The following is a 19,809-nucleotide window of genomic DNA, read 5'->3' as shown; positions in this document are numbered from 1 at the left end:
TCGCCATACTCGTAGTGCTATCTCTGACTCACTCACTGGACCGCTACGGGTAGGGGGAGGGGGGGGCTTTTTTTTTTTTTTTTACAAACCCCCCCCCCTCCCTCTTTTTTTTTTTTTTTTTTTTTTTTTTTTTTCCCTTTTTTTTTTTTTTTTTTTTTTTTTTTTTTTTTTTTTTTTTTTCCCCCCCCCCCTTTTCTTTTTTTTTTTTTTTTTTTCCTCCCCCCCCCCCCCCCCCACAACAAAACAACCCCGCCCCCCGGGGGGGGGAAGATCACGATGTCCCAGTGATTTCCACATTCCATTATTTTTTTGATCTGTGATATGAACTTGACAGCTATTCTGTTTAAGTACTTAGCACGGGAATATGCGGTAAAGGAAAATCCTTTTAATCCTAACTGGGGTTTCATGCTGTAGAGTCTTATATGTACTATTGCATGATTACTGGGTCTACAGGCAGATTAGTTTGTTTGCCCAGGATAGGGTGATCGTCCGTGACAAGCAGGTGTATCTGCCAGTCAACAGCTTGCTACCGTATTAACAAGATCCTCACTTGGGAGCCAAACATAGAACATCAGACACAAGGGACTGAGTGCTGCTGATTTAAGCCAATATGCATCCAGAAAATTCTGACCATGTCGTTGCTAAGATGAATGATGCCCACAACATGTGTTAAAACACATGTTTTGAAAGCTTACATCTTGATTCTACAAAGGTCAAACTGCATTAAAAAGGGTAAAATGCTTAAAATGCAAGTATATGTGTGTTGAAGGCAACAGACATTTGAAGATGACTCACGTTGTCACAACAGAAACGGGAGATTGGAGCAGATGCGTGCAGAAAAGAAGAAAGAATGGCATTTGCACGGAGGTTTTTTGACATCCCATCAGTGGTCAGGTGAGAGTCCTTTTTCCTTGTGTTGACATTTGTTCCATGTGCTTTGCAGTGTGTTGCAACTTCAATTCATCACATTGATTTAGCTCCCTCGTAGAATGGATACAATGAAGCTGCAAAAGTAGTATTCAATGAATGTAGTATTTAAACTGACTACACATGATCTCTACCAGTCTGCAGCTTAAAGTATTTCAGTCCTTTCATAACCCTGTATCAGCACTTGGTATTAACTTCAGTGTGTCAGTGAAAAGCAGGCATCCTGGCACCATCAAAGGAAGGCTAGGACTTCTGAAACCTGCCTGTCAAAATTCAAATGAACCCTTTGGGAGCGGTGTCATTCATCTCTCCTCAGTCAATAGCTGGCAGCTCTGTCCCTCCATTGATTATCAACTGCAAGGGAGGCGAAGAGGGACGACAGGCAGGCCTTTTGTTCACTCTCCTGAAGGAGGACTGCCAGCAAAATAACTCTCCACAATTAAAATCAGTTGGAGTTTACTTTATGGTGGAGCCCAGCCGCTATCTCAAGAACCCGATGACAAGGAAACAGAAGAGGTCCAAATGCATAATCATGTGTATGGTGCCAAATATGGTTACCTGCTTAATTTTTCTTGGTTCTTGTCTTGTTTATTGCTTCTTCCCTCATTCTTTTTTCTGCTTGTTTTAAAAAAAATGTGTGCAGGAATGGTTCGTCGTTTGTCCACAAGGCAAAGATTAGACTTGCATTTGTTTACAAATTAGAAATTACTTTAAAATTAAGAAGAACTGATCCATCCACGTCAACAGAGGAATTGATCATCTGACAATGGGCTCAGGGGTTAAGTTTAAGGTTATAGGTTAAAGACAGCTCGGAGGCAACGGCCAAGAAAAAGGTCAGTGCACTTGTTGCACTTTAACCCTGCAGGTGATTGCTCATCGTGATGAATTAAGTCTCCTTGACAAAGCAGGGAGCCAAGTGGACAAGAGAAAGGCCTGGAGACATGAACTTCAGCTCGCTCTGTCAACTTCCATAGCCTCCTGCAAAATGAAAAAGTTAACAAGCTGTCACAACATTTGCAAGTGAATATCTGGCGATTTGGATTCTGAATGCGTCGCCCTGATTTGCCAGCGTTGTGCTGAACGGTCTCAACAATGTAATATGAACACAAATGGAGACGGTGAAAACAAACAAAAATGTGCCGTCCAGTCCGTCAGGCTATTGCTGCAAGAACTTTCTGCAACTATATGAATATAACATTTCAATCACACAAAAACAACCGATGAATGCTTCCACAGCAATGAGACACGGCAAAATGGAACTTGGAATGAGGTCAGATTTCACCCTGCATTCACCCAGCGAGGCACCGTACCTGTGTTTAATGTGAGCAGTATACAGAAAGAGGGACTTTTATGGATAGATGCAGCAAGTAATTCAGGCACTGCACGGAACCTAATGAGGGATAGAATTCAGAGAAACCAATTTTTTTTTTTTTCATTGGTGGCGCCAGGTTCTCTCATAGAGCTACACTGCCCTCTTAAAGGGTCTGAGGGGTACTGCAGCGTAGGTTTGAATACACCCAGGCTCTGATAATGTCCATTTGTGTGTATTCTAAAACATTAAGATTCAATCAAAGCCTCAATGTGTTTGCACCACTGACCAATAGCTTTTACTGTCTGCATATAGGCATGTTGCAAAATAATAAACTTAAAGGTCTGCCACATAACACAGCCCTGAAAATGCCTGAGGGGAAGCCAAGGAAAGCACAAATGTGAATTGATCCCTCCAATCAACATGATGAACGAGGAATGCCAGGCATTCTTTCTGCAATGCCAGGTCTCGCTCTGCAGTATTGTTCATTCCATTGTGTTTTGGGAGAGGATTTTTGTCGATATGCCTTTAGCCATTAAGTGAGGCTTTGTGGTTATTACACAGGTCAAGACAGTATTTACATGGAGGTATTTGCAGATGTCTTGCTGAAGTCTCTAATCGGATTCATCGTGCAAAAACAGAACGAGGAATGCAATCAAACATTTCCATCACACATAACTGAATGTTGGTAGTCTGCAATCTTGCATCTCAGTTTACTTTCATTTTTTTTTGGACCGTAAATGTAGTGAGAGGAACAGTTTGCAGTTACTTTATTTAAAACCTGGGTTGCATTTAAATGGATGGATACAAAATCTTTCGAAAACATTTCAAAATGATACACATTGTAATTTGAAACGGAACATGCATGAAAGCCAGAGCTATGTTTTCTTCATCTGCAGATCACATGTATAACACAGTGTACAGTATATCACATAGCCTACATAATTGCTTTACATCACTGAATTATTCTTGCCACCTGTTCTGAGAAATACAGTGTTCACATCAAAACAGGTCAAACACAGTATGAGGGTTTTCATTAATGTCTTAATTTAATAATGAATGCAACAGTTTTTCTTTTCCAGTCCTCACACTCTCTAGAAACAGAGTGAAACACAGAAGATGGTAACACCTGTACACTTTACCTCAGATTGCACACCATTGGAGGATCTCATTATATGTGTCGCCTTCATGCATTGCTTTATATACTCTACATAAACACTTTTTTTTGCTGCAGGGTTGTGTCTGCACATTTAAAGGAAAGTAGCTTATAACAAAAACATAAGTTGTTTTTTGAGATTTATTTTATGATCATTCATATTTTTTGATTTATGATCATTCAATTTAATCACCATCTACACTGTAGTATCACAAACAGCCAAACATTTTCAGTTACACTAAAATATAATTTGTAGGTTAAAAGGAAGGTGAACATCCCTTAACTGACCCCACTAGAGAATTTCACAACTGCATGTTTAATACTGTTCACTTTCGCTTTCTTATGGGTTACAAACATCAGTTCAGTAGGCAGATTTCTTGGACAGGTGATGAATTAAGGCGGGAAACTAAACAGTGATCACTGATGGACAGGTTCAGAATGAAAAGTTAGTTTGCACAACACAGAGAATAATCAGATGAACCAGGGGCAGAAACATACCCAAATTATTTTGCAGTTCTATATGAATATATTATATATATGAAATATTTTAGGGATTCTATCAATAGCACAAAATCATTTAAAATAATATTTGCTTAAGTCATTGTATTTGGCCAGATACTTTTAAGTCCATGTAAGAATTATCACAATATTATCCATGGCTTGTGAGTGATGATCTAATTATTAGTAAGGAAGTATTATGAAATTAGGAAGAATCAGATTTATGCATGTATTTGAAATTCTGAAAGCCTTTTTTAAATATTTCTTACCAATGTAATGATTGCCCCCAAGACACAAACATAAGAATTAGATAAGCTAGTTCATTTCTGATTGGTCCCAACTGTGATGGCCCCAACTTTTCATCCTACGGTCAGCTGATTCCAATGCTGTATGTTGAACCTGCAAAACAAACAAACATTAGCATTTAAACTGTAAAGTCTTGTTAGAAAAAAATTTTAATAAATAAAACCAAGGTGAGTCAAGTGCATCGTGAAGTGGCGGTGGTTGATCTGTTTAGTCTGTAATAGGAAGGTTGATGTGTACATGAGCAATGCTGCACCATTGATTTTGTGATTCCAACAGAGCAAAGCAATCGAAGGTTGTCGTTTTACCTTGTCAGAGGTCACGTAAACAGAGTACCTTTTCTCATACAGTTTGTCTGTCCTTCCCACGGTAATGTCGCAGGGAATGATCCTTTAACGTTGATCAATTCTGCCACCTGACACCATCATGAGAACAATTAACTCCTGTTCCAGCCTTGGAAGGAGACATGAGGGGAAAGCTAGTTCTGTGGACAGATAGGCTTTGTTCTGAGTGCTGGTTTGTGTGCCAAAATTTCCAGTCTCAGTCCCATTCTGCAGCCCTGTGTGTAATGTGTCTGGCACTGTTATCAAGTGGGCTCCAGATTTCTATCCACCCCACTAGAGTGGCTTTCAAACTTCTCTGGGAGCCTGGTTTGTTTTGTGACCCACAATAATTTAATGGACTATTGTGTGGGCTTATGGAGAAAAAAATATATCCTGTTTTCTGGCTACTGCTAACCTGTAGTGTTTTATTCAGCTCAACACACATTGCTGTGACCAGAGGGGGCATTGGCAACATAACATGGCCATACGTTTGATTTAAGCTTATACAGATTCATTCCCTGACCCAGTTTAATCTCCCTATGAGTCATCTTTGAGTTTCTACCCAAACGATCTCGAGCGTGTTAGTTTTGAATGCAGATTCTGATTGCAGCCAATTGTCTTTGGTACTTTAATTATTATTTCCTATTACACACAAGTGATGACACTAGACAGCAAGAAAATAACGGCCTCCAGATGTCCCTCAGGGGTGTGTTAATAGGAAAGAAAACAAAGGAAAACTGACAGAATAATGGACGGAAAGACTTTTACTCTCTTTTATTATATGATGAAGTACCACATCTTCACAAATGTATCCAAGCATTCACACACCATTATTTCCTAATACTCTCTTCTGTGTGAGCTTGGCTGGACACATTTCTCCTCTGCGTGGCATCTTCCCATAATCATCTTGTGCTCTGTGACTCTCTCGCACACACATGCCGATGTGTGTGCAGAGTGGTCTGGAATATAGCAGAGTCACAACTGATGGAAAGACAAAATGAGAGAGAGAGGATGAGCTCACTCATCCAGGCCATCTCTGCCAAGACAAAACAAACCCTGAGAGTGAAAATCATCTTATCAGGGCGATAGCAGACAAATAAAGGGAGACTGTCAAGAAATTATCGCGTTGGTATTCAAGCCATGACTTGCTATGTCTTGTCACAATAAAACAGAAGGAATGCAAGCGGAGGCTCAGACAGAGAGAGAGAGAGAGAGAGAGAGAGAGAGAGAGAGAGAGAGAGCGAGAGAGAGAGAATTGTTGATCTGTTTAGCCGGCTTGCTTCATGCCACTGCAGTGCATCTCCTCTGAAATGTCTGTATTTGAAATCAGCTTTATAGAGTAGAAGACACTGCGGAGCTCTGTGTGCCCAGGCATGCCTGTCAGACCCAGGAAGAGTAGACTTCATGGATGAATTGGGATTGCTTACATACACAGCTACACACCAAACATTAATCACAGACTGCAGTCTTTTTCCAAAATTAAAAAAAAACAACAAAAAAAACAGTGGCGAATCAGAGACAGGTGCAGAGCAGTGTTGAAAGACATAGGGCAGGACAGAGCGGGAACACAAAGAGTGGGTGAGACCTGGAGAAAATTAGGTGCAGTCTATATGTAGTTAAAGGTACAAGAACACTTTGTTTTGCCTTGTAGAAAGAAAGAGTGGGGCAGAGTGTTGCTTGCAATTTTAATGCGAAGCACGGCTTTACTGCAACCTGTCTGAGACAGCAGGGACTTTCTCAAGTGGCGCTGACAGGGACCGTCTGTGAACCTGCCTGTGGATCATCGTAAACCCTGCACCTGCTCATGACTGTATCACGGCGCCCCACTGCTTCATATACTCATTGCATACGGCTCAACACATGCTGAATATATGCCCGATTATGCACCATAATTTATCATGTGTCCAGGGGTATTGATTGTGTTCTCATGGATAAGGAACATGCTTATTGAATATGGATAAAACATGCATATGCATTAGTTTGTCCACCCATCTAATTACTGATGAACGCAGCCCCAAATAATCACAGGGGAGCAAACAACTTTAATTAAACAAGACTTGTAAAAGCGTAAAAGCTCAGGAGATGAAGGGCAAAGTAAGCAGTCCTGCCAAGCCAACGACATCTTTGGATGAGAAATGTGCACACCCGATCCCTTTTCTTCATTTGATACAGACCTTTTTTTCCTGTTTTCGCTCTAATCGATTTTCAAGGCAGAAGTGATTTGTAATTAATGGTGGTTTTGTAACTCATCTATATCCCTGAACCCTGACGAAACCGATCGATAGCTCTGCCTGTGGCCCGCTCTGTGTTCTGGCTCACTCTCTCTCACACACTCTGCAGCAGAACTCAGAGTTCCCTCACAAGTGGCCACGTGTACACACATACACACACACACACACACACACACACACACACATACAATGATAATCCATAATCCATAAGAGTACCATTTTAGTCAAAGGTATAGTACTGTATAACTATTGTCAATTTTGTATGAGAACAGTTAATACAACTGACATTAACATATTATTACCTTATAAAGTTAAAAATGCAAATATTACACATTCAGCATACACTGAGTAACATTAGTAAACTTTTTGAGTCATATTCCTGGCCATCCAATTAATGTAAGTCAAGCATTTACTCTCCTTTCATCTTTGGTTTGGTCTGCAGCAATTCCAGAGTTTCTTTAGCGGCTAAATCCTCCACTATGTTCACCAGCAGTTGCTAACCTTTTTCATAAAAGAGGGTAAAATACTGCGTAGAGCTGAAGGGAACTGCAGGGCTGGGTGATAATTTTCTCTGGGTTCAACAAGTGTTGCCTTTTATATTACATATTAGGTCTGTTATTGGTTATTTTTCCACTTCAATAAAAATGTTGATCAGTGAAGTAATTTATCATCCTTAAACCCTAAGCTCTACTGCATATGTAAACAATTTTGGATAAATTAGTTTGTTGCTCCAGAGGTGGCTGTGTGAAATGTATAAAATTGCCTCAAGTGATGTCACATGAGTCAGCAGTGCGGTTGGGGCTGAAGAAGACAAGTTTGAAAATGAAAAATAAATCTGGGGGGGGTGGAGATAGAAAGAAGTGAGATTACCAGACTTATGTAGCCTGCTCCTCCTCTTTGCTTGAGGCTAGCGGGAATTGTGGGCAATGAAGGCGGCAGGTTTTGACAAGGAAGAAGAATGCATGCAACAACAAAAAATATCTGCTGCCATGATTTTGATAATTTTTTGTAGATTGTCAGTCTGACAATGTCATATAGAAATGCAGTGCTCATTGGATTATAACTTTAACTCTCAGCTGAAAAACAACAGTTTGCACCTCATTGTCTCCGTTCTTTCCTGCCGTGCGGCGATACTGTTGCATCCCTCTGCTCATTGCAGTGCTGCTCTTCAGTTCATATGCAGTAGGTCTCCCAATCTCCCAGCTCACTCCCTCCCTGGCCTCGTAGTCTTTTTTTATTTGATTTTATGTCTCTTTCAGACAAGTGTCTTTCAATCATTCCCCTTAGGGTCATACCCCTGAGTTGTTCACATAAAGAACACTGCACCACACACTTCAGTACAAAAAAAGAAAATGTAATGCAGAAAGTAAAAGAAGAAATAAGAAGGGAGGATGGGGAGAGGGGGAGAGAAAGAGGGATGGGGGTTAATGACAGACACTAACCACATTTTTCCTGAAAGGTCACTTCACAGACGGATGGCAGCCCTGTGCTGTTCTGCTAATGTTCCCCCCTCATAATAGGTTCGGATTTTCATCTTCCATTTCCTGTATTTTGGGAGTCACCCATTCGTTTGGCACTGGGGAAACTTTCCACTGGCGTTGACACAATATCAATCACGCCATGTGTGACAACCAAACAATGCAGGCGGCACCGGTGTTAATAACAGCAGCCTTATCAGATAAGACAAATAGCAAACCAGCTACCTCTTACACTTCAGTCTCCAACATGAAATGACATGAACAGGTGCGTGGGGATGACAAAAACAAATTGGAGGAGAAGGAATGTGTGACAGGAAGTGCTATCACCTTGTGTTAGGTCCAGGAGGAGTGGCACTGTATTCAGTTGTGTCAGCACTCCTATAGCTCACAGACACACACAGATCCACACACTCTGGACGGCTGCTAAGGAGTCTGAAGAGCGGGATGAGGTTGCTGTAAAAGCAATTTCCTCATGAGAGAAAGGTCTCATAATTCTTATGAGACAAAGCATTTGGGATGTTTGGGGACAGATGGGAAAAAATCTTATGAAATTCAGCAATGTCCTCATTCACTGCAATTGTGTTTTCGGTAACCTTTTCTCTCGAAAGTTTCTCTGATGTATTTCCACTGTTTTTGAGGGACTTCACATTAATCACAGTTGACAAGCAGCAAAGGCTTTCCTGTTGACGGCAGTGTTTCAAATGTGGAGTGTGCCTACAGGCATAGTATATTGCGGCAGCAATAATACATGTATCCAGTCATCTAGTCCACTGCACGCTTTCTTGAGCACTTATCACTGATGTTTCAAATGCACAACATTTCTTTTTGTATTTGCTAGATATCCATCTGAAAAGAAAAGAAGAAAAAACACATTCGGTGCTTTGTTTTGTAGCTCACACTCCTCAACAGAGCATGATTTCTAAACCTAAAAAAAAATGTAACTTATTCTGCAGCATCAAGGAGAAAAAAGGCAGCCAAGCGAAATACATAAACAGTAGCTCGACTCTGCTATTATGTCCAAACATGGGACTGGTTGGCCGGGCTGAGTCATGACTCGAATGAAAAAATGTTTGTGGCAGATGAAAATGCTGGAGCAGAGCAGAGCCAGGGACTAGCCTCTGAAGTGGTGATATTTATGCCTCTTCCCTCCCTCCCTCCCTCCCTCCCACTCTCTTTCTCCCTCTTTCTCTGTTTTGGTTGCAAATCTTAACACAAACAAACATGTAACACTATCACTTGTCTAATTTCCCAGCTGTGCCTTTAGTTGTCATTGCAGTGTCTTGAAATTATGAATCAATATCACTGGCTTTAAAATCGATGTTCAGAGGACCATATGCATTTCATTTATCTCACTGAGTCATCTTGCCTTTTTATCTAAGCTGTAAAATACGTTCATATTCAACCAGTAAATAGAATTATTCTTCTATAGAAATGTAAACATAAGTAATTGCTTTCATTTTCTATTTTAAGTTACATTTTGATCAGTGATCAACGTAGCACAAAGACAACATGTAACCATGTGCAGTGCTGCCATAGAAGGTAGTGGTTTGAATAGTTTAGTATTGCAAGTTTTTAATAAAAAGCCAACCTTTGGATTAACAAGGTAAACTATTGTGTTTAATATCAAGGAACAAAACATCCACAAACAGGTATAGTGGAGAAAACAGTGGCACCAGAAAGAGGGTCACACACACAGAGCAAAGTTTGAACTGGTCTGAGAGAAAGAAGAAAGTATGGTTTGTGATCAGCAACCATCAGCTCAACCTCACGCTGCATTCTTCTCTATTTATCTTTCCTCATGTTACCATGTTCTTGTGCAACCACTATGTTATGTGGAGCAACACAACAAACACTATGAGGAACGGAAGACTCTTTGCCAAGGGTTAGGATTTAGATTTGTATTTAGTCAGCAACTGATGTGCAGTTTGTGCAGTACAATGTTGCATTTAATTCTAGAAGAAATACACATTGAATTAATCCAAAGCTGCTGGAGCATCTGTAGTATAGCACCACTTTTTATTGAATGGCCCATCTTTAGTATTATGCTTTAAGAAGCAAAAATCTTTCTTTTTTTTCGTTTTGTTGCAACACTGACACATAATCATTAAGAATTTGTTATGGCAAAAGTTAGCAAACAGTTTACACATCCAGCATCCAGACATATTCATTTGGAGTCGCATTTCTGGCCGTCCGAAGATATAAATTGAATATTTATTTTCCTTTTAGCTCAAGTTTGGTCTCCATCAATTCCTGAAGAAGTATCTGTCTCTTCAGCTGCTAAATGCTTCACTATGTTCACAAAAATGTTTCATAAATACTGATTAGTGCAGCTTTAAAAATGCAATCATGCCTTATATTTAAAAATGAGTGCAATTACATAAAGCTGGACACAGTATTGTGCATACGCATGCAAAATCTAAGTTTGTCGTGTCCTAAAATAGGAGTGCTTTTTTTTTTTAAGTGCATATGTATATATGAATAATTTAAAGCTTTTGGCTGACGAGATTTCAAAGGTCTGGTAGAAATAGATGAAAATGCAAAACAAAAAATGTAATGAACTCTTGAACATTTGAGGTTGCACAGGGAGGGAGCTGCTGAGTGGGACAAGCAGATTGGAGTCTCTGCTCTCCTGCACTGTCAGATGAACGCCTTTCTGGGCATCAAAGACACCTGCAGCAGCAGTGTCTCCAGTGATAAAGATGCCACTCTCCTTGCTTTCCCCCTCTGATTTTAATTACAAATATTTATAAGCAGCTTAACTGCATGGACAGGGGTTTTTCTTTACCAGGCGAGGGTGTGGGGGTGTCTGGGTATCAACGCAGCTGTTGGATACGATAAGATTATTTACCATTTTGTTGTTGTTTTATTTGTTGTTTTCCTGTTAATTATTCATACTCCCACACGATCATCGACTCAACTTTCTCCTCCTCAATACGTTAAATGGGGGATAACATAGCCTAAGTAAATGAAAAAATGAAAAAATAATGAATTAATAAATCACACTTTGGATAAACATTCTCTGTGAAAAGCTAGAGGGTAAACTTGTCTCCCTGAAAATTAGACTCTTGTCTTGTGTGTCTCACACTGAGAGAAGGTTTTTGCATGTCAATTCCTTTAGGATCTTAAACTCCTTACTTAACAACTTTCATATCTTTAGATTTTTCATCTCACCTTTGCGCACATTGCATTAGGCATAATGCTGCGTGGCTCAGAAGTGTTCGCCTGACAACAGGTTTACTTTAGGAGACCTAATTTCTCCAAAGGTTTAGAGCCTGTAATAAGAGAACGAGAGAGACAGGCGGGGAGAAGGGGGGAGAAAGTAGAGCACACTTGTCTCACACCTCAGTACTCTAACCTTCATGGCACATTATAATCCAAGAGAAGTGTGGAAGTCACCTTGTATGAGGAGAATGTAAAGGGGAGACAGGTGGCGGTGGGTGTGTGAGAGAAAGAGATACAGACAACACATGTTTTTTCTGTTTCAGTGCACTTCAGAAACTTGAGAAAGCAAAATACATTGTTTTCCAGTAAAACAGGCTAACAGGGGTTGAAAGAGGTTGGGGGGGGGGGCATTTATCGTATTTGGTTCAGATCTCGTCTGAATAAGCAGTTCCGTAAACTGACTGGAAAGTGTCTGTGGGATACTGTTAGAAAGCCAATAACTCAACACCTCCTGTAATTCTTTGTTTTTTAATCACTTTATGGATGTCAGGAAGACTATGGCGGCTGAGCCATCAGCTAATAGGAATCGTGGTGAAGAGCCTGAACACCGATCTAAGTAGTGACAGGAAAGCCCATTGCAGCGCTGAGTGGTGACGTGAAGGTTTATTCTCGTCCCTGTGTTCGGAGCCCCAAATGGGAGTGCAGGAAGGTTTAGTTTGTTTTCAAATCGGAGGTGGACAGTAATTACATTTAGTCTCATTAGTCGTTCCCCCTTGACTCTGCGTGGTCATCAAGGTAATGTATGTGGCCCTTCCTGTTTGGGCGAAAATGGATTTGTGCTGCATTAGTTGATGAGGCAGATAAATTACATTATGTCCCCCCAATGTGATCTTAATGTCAGTTATTCTGGGATGGATCAGCCTTCTGGACTGGTTCAGACTTGTTAGCATACACTGTTTCACCACTCTCTCTTTCTGCAATAACACAGAGTACAGAGACGGGGGGGGGGGCAGGCTGCTTATCCTTCAAATCCTTATTTCAACGAACCTGAAAGAGTCACTCAGAAATTCTTTTCAATTCTGACTTCAATTTATGCCAAACAGGACTATTGATGAGTTGTTACAGAGGCAAAGAAATGACGGTCAGTGAATTACTCGGTAAGGCACAAGGTTTGAATGAGTGGCACAAAAGGTGGAGAAAAGGCTTTTTGGAAAAGAATGAAAAAGATAATATCATCAGCAGTTCAATTGGTTGGCTATTGAAACCTCACCGTGTCCTCTCGCTATCTATCAGGGAAAATAGATTGAGGTTTGCTCTTCTACATTTCTCATATCTAACTAATATTATTTGTCTAGTTTAGTGTGGAAAGCATGTGTCTCAGTCTAACAGAGGTTTCCCAACAGCAAGGGCACACACTAAAAAAAAGTCCTGTGTAGCCATGCAGCCGTTTTCTGTGATCTTGAAAATCTCGGAGGAAAGAAGAATGAACTATGAGTAACAGCAGCAGCCAACAGTCTTTATTATTTGGCCTGACATTTATCAAGACACTGATCACTGCCATATCTGTCAGAGCCGGGTGTTAGGGGTAATTTGGGGTTGAGCATTAATGCAGACACTTTGACATTATTCAAGATTGTGTGCAGTATGCTTGTGTGTGTGTATGCTTGTGTGTGTGTGTGTGTGTGTGTGTATATGGGTACAATGTTATTGTGTTGTGTGATTATTGTGGATGTACCCAACAAAAGTTACATAATTGTTAACTTTAATGTCTGTGTTTGCCAATATAAACTGGTGCCATGTCACATTACAAACAGTAGAAATGCACTGTATCCAGTGTACATACGCTGTAATCAGTAGGTATACCATAGCATTATAAAACATAATATGTTTTAATGGAATATTGAAGTATTACTTCAACATGTCATTACTTTATCATGCCATTAACTCAGACTCAGACATTAACTCTTTTTTGTTGACAAGTGTGTGAAATGAACCTCCAGACTTGGTCCACATCTAAGTCCAAGACCGAGAACAGTTGAGTCGAAATGGTACAATGACAAAGAGAAGTCTCTGTCTTTCTTGGTTTCTTAGTTTTTTTCATTTGGCCTGATTCAAACTATTAAAATAACCCAGATCATTCAGGGCAATCCTTCGGAGCTAAACGTTTGATAGAAGGTAAATAATGTGTGGTATAATCATTGCTGTGATGGCATATGACTATAAATTGAAATTTCAACACAAATCCTGGTCATCCTCTAAGTCAAGGTGAGCACATGTATCACGCACACAGATGTATGGACACACAGATGCACAACTCAGGTACGTAAAATGTCACAAAAAACAGTTTATTGGAGACTCACTAAACTCACAAGCAGAAGTTTCCAAATCGGCAGGCAAACGGGGTAATCCAAAAAACAGGCAGAGGTCAAAATCCAGGGAAACAACTAATTCACAAACAGGACACTAGGACAACGCTTGAAGGCTGAACACAAAGGAAGCAGACGATCTCGCACTGGGGTAAGGGAAAAACTGACCTTAAATACACAAAACAGGAGAGACAATGAGACACAGGTGTAGCACATTAGGGCGGGGACATGAAATCACAATGGAGGGAAAAAAGACAAACAGGAAGTAACTAAGAACACTAACAGAAACCTTCAAAATAAAACCGGACATGGAAAGAATCTACAACAATGAGAACCAAAACGTAAAACAATAACTTGACACAGGAGCAGGCATGACAACATGTATGTTCTCAGGTTGTTTACACCCCTAGAGATAACAGCAACTCATGACGACTTAACTATTGGTTGCGTTGGTTTATGTTATATTTCACAGACTGGACTAGAGCATAAAAAAACATTTAAAAATGAAACCCAGGCTACTGGACAACCAGTCAGTGTTTGGGACCAAACATACTTAGTATAAGCACATAGTGAAGAATCTGTCAAAGAATTAAAACAGCAAAAACTCACACTGCATGAAAAGTGGGATTTCCGTCCCCGTAAACGCCTGTAAACGCCCGGAAATCCCCCTAATTTTCGGCAGTTATCGACAATTTACAGGCTGCGAACGTCACGTTCGTCTGTGCCACATATTGTCGGAAACGAACCATGACGTATATATGGAGAGCCCCCGCGGAGGTGTTAATGGATCTAATTAGAATATGAATAGGAGCCTGGCCAGAGAACGTCTGGCCTGGCTGAAATTTCCTCACTCACTATTGGCTGAAACCACTACTTTTAAACAGGTCTGTCACGGGTTAGGTTATTGGTCAACCTGGGCCATTATTATAATAAAATTATATATATATATATTTAATATATGCTATGTTGTATATTCATGTCATGATTATCATAGTTAAAATGATTTGCCAGGAACGTGGTGTTTATTCAAAGATAGAGCTTTATTGACACAAAACACAAACGCAATCAGAAAAAAACTGTGTACAAAGCATCGGAGACACACAGCACACACAACAAATATCCCTCGCTCACGAGAAGCAGCACCGTCCACATCTAACCCGCGGCCGGCTCGGAGCTGTTGGTAACCGGCAGCATTCGGTCTAAATTCGGTCCATGTAGCAGACGTCTGTGGTGCGTTGTCCTGGATGTCTATGTAGCGCACTTCCAAATGCCCACCTCACCCGCAGCCAGCACACTCTGTCTCGCTTCCAGCAGCTGTAAAATCAATCAATAAAGACAATCAGTACTGCGCAATGCACTGCTTACACAACACACCTATGAATGCACCTGAAAAATATTCACATTAACCAAACGGATCTAGTCTTACCCTCTTTTCTTCTCGACCGACTCCGAGCTGAACTCTTCACAGCTTCTGCCCGCGATGCCACATCTGGTTGTTTCTAGCTGAAGCTCCTGCGTGCTGTCTCGTAATATGTCTTACAGGCAGCTGGAAAACAATTAAATGAGAGTGGCATGAATAAAAAAAACATAAGTTACAGTAAAATTAAACAAGGAAAGATGAAAAAGTAAAAAATACTTACACACAATGGCGTAATTATCAGCGTCATGTAAATCTGGACCGGCAGACAGCTCCGAGCAAATATAGGTCACAGCCTCGTTATGAGGCGAGGTTAGTCTGTTAAAAAAAAAAAAAATACGGTTAAGATCGGTATCTATGTCCTTATACAGAAAAATTAATGAAGGTCATTCAATGAAAGCATATTCTTTAAATCTTACCCTTGCTCCGGTTAGTAGCGCCTGCTACAGTTTGTCTCCGAGTTGTGAAGACGGCGGACTGCTTTCTGTAAATTACAAAATCAAAAAATACACTTTTATAAAACAACTCACCCGCTCAGCTCTGCCTCAATAATGAATGGCGCTGAAAGCAGACAGGCTGCCCAGACACACAGCTCTGTGCTGCTCGTGTTTAAACTTGGTGGGGTTTAAAACATTACTGCTAAGTCCAAGTAGCCTGTTTAACATCCAAAGACAGTCATTGTACGATCAAGAGTTAATAAACAGTACAGACTAGCTCGCCGTTTCATTAATAATCATATACTTACATTGACTTTTTCTTTCTGTGAGCGCGGAGGTGATATGGAGGAGAGAAAAAACGCTCCAAATGTCTCGAACAACTCCTGTGTGTTTCCAAGTGAAGTTTGACAGAGTGTACAGATAGGCCTGTCGCGATAGTCAATAAATCGAGTTATCGCATGATAAGAAAAAATGAGCTCGATAATTTTTCCGGCCGCGATAATTTCCGTTTGCATGCTTGTTTATTTTCCTCGTTTCTCTCTCTCTCTCTCTACCAAAGAGACTGGAGGACCACTCTCGGTTCCTTAGCGTAACGAGGAGTGAACCCTCTTGTCAGGCGATGGTCTTTGTGTGAGCGTTAGGCTACTCCAGGCGGAGAGAGCGGAGAGTTGGAGCAGGGTTTCCTGCAGCACTTTGCAGTTAAAGCGCGCCGTAAAAAAAAAAGTATATGAAGCGATATCCACCGTGTTACTTCGGCGTCCCGTTTTCTCCGTTTCATTCCAAACCACACAGCTGACAACCTGCAGGTGGAGACTGTGGAGCGGCGTTCGGACATACACGCCGCTGTGGACTCTTCAGTCCGCAAGCGGTTTCAGGAAAGTGGCTCCATGTGTCCGACAATGCACGAACATTAACGGTACAAGCCTACAGCTGTCCGCGGACACGCGAGTGTGGAAAGTGTGTGTGTGTGTGTGTCTGTCTGTGTGTGGTTGGCCCGCCCCCACGAAGCTCCGACCTGCAGAGGAGTAGAAGCCGCACCTTCGCCAAAATGAAGGCTGAAAAACAGAACTATTTTGGTACATTTACTCGCCACGTGGCAGCTAGCCATACATTTAGATTTTATTTTTTTATTATATATTATTTAAATGTAATATTTAGTGTTATAATTGTAAAATGTAGTACAGAGTCTCTAGTCTGAGAACTTACGTGTCACAAACGGCAATTCCACAACTGTAGCCTACATCAGCGTGAAAGACGACATACCAAAGGAGATCAAAGACATATTGTGGATATTTAAAATGTCTTCCAGTTCCAGTGTTAAATATTCTTTAGAAATAAAAGTGTATTGATCTTTGAAAAGGTGTACCTGTAGTATTAGTAGTAGTAGTAGTAGTATTATTAGTATTAGGCCTATTATTTGGACATTATCATTATATTAGATGCAAATGGTCTCTCGATGACAATATTATCGTTTATCGCAATAATTTCTGGGACAATTTATCGTCCAGCAAAATTTGTTATCGTGACAGGCCTATGTACAGATAACTCTTTTACCAGTTGGCCTGAAATATTCCCATATTTCGGAAGCTTTTGCTCTAACTCTCGGACTCATCTCCCGCAATCTCCCGCCGCTATTTTCAAATGGAAGCAGTGAGGGCGGGGGTAGGGGGCGGGGTAGAGTGATAGAGAGAGACAGAGAGGAGCAGATTAACCAGCAGGGCGCGAACAGCGCACACACTGGTGTGGAGGTGAATTACAGTGAGATTTAATGGAATACTGGGAAAGTTTAATAACAATAGGACAATTGATGTCTAGATTATGAGGCCATTTCAGCAGAGCCAACAGCTTCATATGCCATGGACATGTGAATATGGTGCTGAATTTGCCAGTATTTTAAGAACACAAATGGTTGGGACCTTGTCATGCAATGACAAACCTGATATGCTTTATGTGAAGCCCAGTGTTTTGGTGTCAGCAGAAAGACTTCTCTTAGAAAACTGTACAGCCTCTGTCTCCATTCCACCAGACAATGTTGGATGAGCAAGACCAAAGAAAGGCCACTGTAGTCATGTCACTATGTACAGTGGTTGAGACTGTGAATGAATCATGGATTGCACATTTTACCTTTTGTGGCAAAGCCTGATTAAAACTAATTGTTGAAATAAATTATTTTGTGTATCTTTTTTTACATCTAATTAGTCATTACTAATGACATACACAGTAATTAATCTAGCATACTTTCATCAAATAAATCTACTAAAGAGTCTACAATTAGGCTATACTGAATCTTATCTATTTTAAGAGATTTTCTTAAAATTAAGTTAATACCTTTTAGAAAAATGTCACCTGGGGTAAAACTCCCCCTGCTACCCTGATTTGCATTTGTATAGCTCACAGCATTTTAATTTACATGTGAAAGCCTCCCCTAGAATTAGAGGGAGAGGGGTTATGGGGGGGACAACTGCCAAGCAAGGCCCACGTCAATTTCCGACAATTCACGGCAGTTTTCGGTGTTACCTGTAAATTGCCGTATACAGCCGTAAACCTGAAGTTCCACGACAATCTACAGTGCCGCATACTGACGAAAATCCCACTTTTCATGCAGTGTCATGAGTGCTCTGATGATAACTAGAATGTTCAAAATGTCTCCTTTTACACAATGCAATTCATATTTTTTTATTGTAATTGCCAATTGCTACTCCTTTTTGATGCAATATTGTAAAACACAAAAATATCAAAAGTAAAAGATACTCATTATGCAGAATATATATATGTATATATACTGTATAGCATTTTGTTTTAAATGCTCATCATAGGCTTTAAAAAAATCTTAATCTTTTTATGAAAACCAATTAGTAACTAGCTGTAAAATAATGGAATAAAAGGAACAACTAAAGTAAACCCTCAGAACTGTAGTGTGTGTGATAGAGGTCTCCATTCACCAAAAAAAAGAAGTCATGCATAGACATGCAGCCATATTCTCAAATTAGTTAAATCCAGCAATTGGTTACTTTCCACCACCCTTCCACGCCCTTCTGCTATCGCAGGTGTGCCCAGAAAGCAGTAATGTTACCATTTGATTCTCACAAAAATCTGAGATATTTGAGAGTTGTGTGTTCTGCCTGGGGAACCATAATGTGTTTGGCATCCTCTACTGTTTTGTTTGATTTACATTCTGTTACCTTCAAGGGAAAAGATATGGGGATGAGCAGGAAAAACTAGGCCACCAAAAAAAATTGACTCAGTGCTTAGTCAAGACCTGCGATTGTAATATGTGAGACAAGACCAGAGTTAGTTTTGATTCAGATCCAAGGTCTTAATGAGAAACATGAAAAATATAATAGCCAGAGAGAAATGTTTAAACCATGCCGACCTGCTGTTATGGGAAATGATTTGTTTTTACTGAACAAGTTCAGAAAACCCATCTACCCTTAAAAACAAGTCAAAATATTGCAAAACTATGTGAAACTATGAGAGTCCCAGAGCTTTCAGCCACAGGTTTACAGAGCAAATATGTGTCAATTGGGACCAAACCAATAAAAACAGCTGTTTGGGGAAAAAGCTAATTCCAAAAGAAAATGAAACATGTAGCTTAATCTTCCAAAAAACCCGAAAAAAAAAAAAAAAAAAAAATTTTCCCCCCCACCCCCCCCTTTTAAAAAAAACAACTCTAAAACCCCAAAACCCCCCTCCAAAAAAAACCCCCCCACCCCCCCCACAACAAACACAACCACCACAAAAAAATTACTTCCTTTTTCTTTTTTTTTGGGTTGTAAAGTACTCTCACACTGAAATAGATATACAGGATAGCTGTGAATGTGTATTCTACAGCTACACTGTGGAGCTTTACTTATCACTCTGTGGATCGGTATCCGATGTATGAACTCCGATCCATTTCTGATTCATTATTTATTGTTATATTCCTGTTACATAAGTGTGGAGCGGCAAGAACAAATATATAGGAGCCACCAATTTTGCAAACTGAAATTAAATAGATTATGTTAATTAGGTGATGCTGCTGCCTGAAACATACATTTAGCATATTTATATGTGATGGAGATGAAGAGAGGCTTGTGCAGATTTTGAACAGGTTCTGACTGTAACTCCACTTTCAAGGGATATTGTGCAAAAACAATAAATGAAACCATCAAAGGAAAGCTGTGATGGAGTTTATGTTGTTATTAAAGAAAAAGCTACAGTTC

General features: G+C 40.2%; 1 protein-coding gene across 1 annotated transcript in view; it reads left to right on the top strand.

Moving 5' to 3' along the window:
- The first annotated feature begins 879 nt into the window (after window positions 1–879).
- The window catches only part of rag2 (recombination activating gene 2), a 58,767-nt gene continuing 39,837 nt past the window's right edge, over window positions 880–19,809 (top strand). The window contains exon 1 of the mRNA XM_039807602.1: window positions 880–894. The gene's annotated coding sequence lies outside the window, so the exon portion shown is untranslated. The remainder of the gene's footprint in view (window positions 895–19,809) is intronic.

Source organism: Perca fluviatilis, chromosome 8 (assembly GCF_010015445.1).
Source record: "Perca fluviatilis chromosome 8, GENO_Pfluv_1.0, whole genome shotgun sequence".
NCBI lineage: Eukaryota > Metazoa > Chordata > Actinopteri > Perciformes > Percidae > Perca > Perca fluviatilis.
Note: the sequence above shows the minus strand (reverse complement) of the source record. Positions and strands in the feature narration are given on the sequence as shown.